General features: G+C 41.7%; 1 non-coding gene across 1 annotated transcript; it reads left to right on the top strand.

Moving 5' to 3' along the window:
• Positions 1-981: 981 nt before the first annotated feature.
• On the top strand, positions 982-1,054 carry Trnam-cau (transfer RNA methionine (anticodon CAU)). The gene has a single exon. It is a non-coding gene; the product is annotated as a tRNA-Met (tRNA).

The raw sequence follows: 1,054 nt of genomic DNA, 5'->3' as shown, positions 1-1,054 counted from the left end.
AACTCAACAGTACCCTGTCCTCTACCCGTACCTAAATAGCCAAGGGACAGTCGGACGTGGAGTGGCCGTGGACGGTGGACAGACGGAGAACAGGCAACTTTTAATATTTTCATTACAGTGCCCGTCCCTTAGGCACGCCGCTCTGATTGTACAATGTACATGGAGCTTCGATGTAGCTTGTATTTTTAGTTAACATAATTATACATTATATTGGTATTATACTTTTTTATTACAAACTATTTTTCACATGTAGGATAATGTGTCAAAATATGTGTCGAAGTTAAACTTATTGCAACTTAGACGATGTTATGCTACGAAGATGTAATAGCTAAACTATGAAACTATGTGACCGTTTCATGGTCTCCACACTGGATATTCGCAGTTCAGGTTAAGAAAACGCTACTGCCTATTTTCGGTTCAGTCGGTAGATATCTGGCCACCTCTTAAAATACCCGCAGGAAGCAGGGGCGTAGCTAGCGCCGTATCTGCCGTATCAATTATACGGGGCCCCCGGTCCTCAGGGGCCCCAAACATAAGCTCCCTGTTAAGGTAAGATTTGAGGCTTGAGAGACAGGACGGAAAAAGTAACAAGGTACATGATTTCCACTCCAACCAAAAAAAAAAAAGAAAAAAGGGGGCCCCAAACAAACAATTATACGGGGCCCCGCCAAAACACGCTACGCCACTGGCAGGAAGAGTAGGGTTGGGGACAAATTATTATAGGTATTATATTCTACCGTCACCAGTACTACACGACAAACTTTAAACCAGGCTGTACCTGGTTACTACTCGTATAAAATTTGATGTAAATATGGGAAGTAGAACCGAAATTTTCGTTCTAAACTACTTTTTAACCGACTTAAACAAAGAAGGTTCAGTTTGTCTAATCCAGAATCTTTTTTAATCCATCTATCAATATAAAAAATTATATACTTCCTGTTTTGTAGATACCGAGCATTTATTATATTGCGTTAGTCATCGGCCTCGGTAGCGCAGTAGGCAGCGCGTAAGTCTCATAATCTTAAGGTCGTGAGTTCGATCCTCACCCGGGGCA

This window comes from Spodoptera frugiperda, chromosome 31 (assembly GCF_023101765.2).
Source record: "Spodoptera frugiperda isolate SF20-4 chromosome 31, AGI-APGP_CSIRO_Sfru_2.0, whole genome shotgun sequence".
Taxonomy (NCBI): domain Eukaryota; kingdom Metazoa; phylum Arthropoda; class Insecta; order Lepidoptera; family Noctuidae; genus Spodoptera; species Spodoptera frugiperda.
Note: the sequence above shows the minus strand (reverse complement) of the source record. Positions and strands in the feature narration are given on the sequence as shown.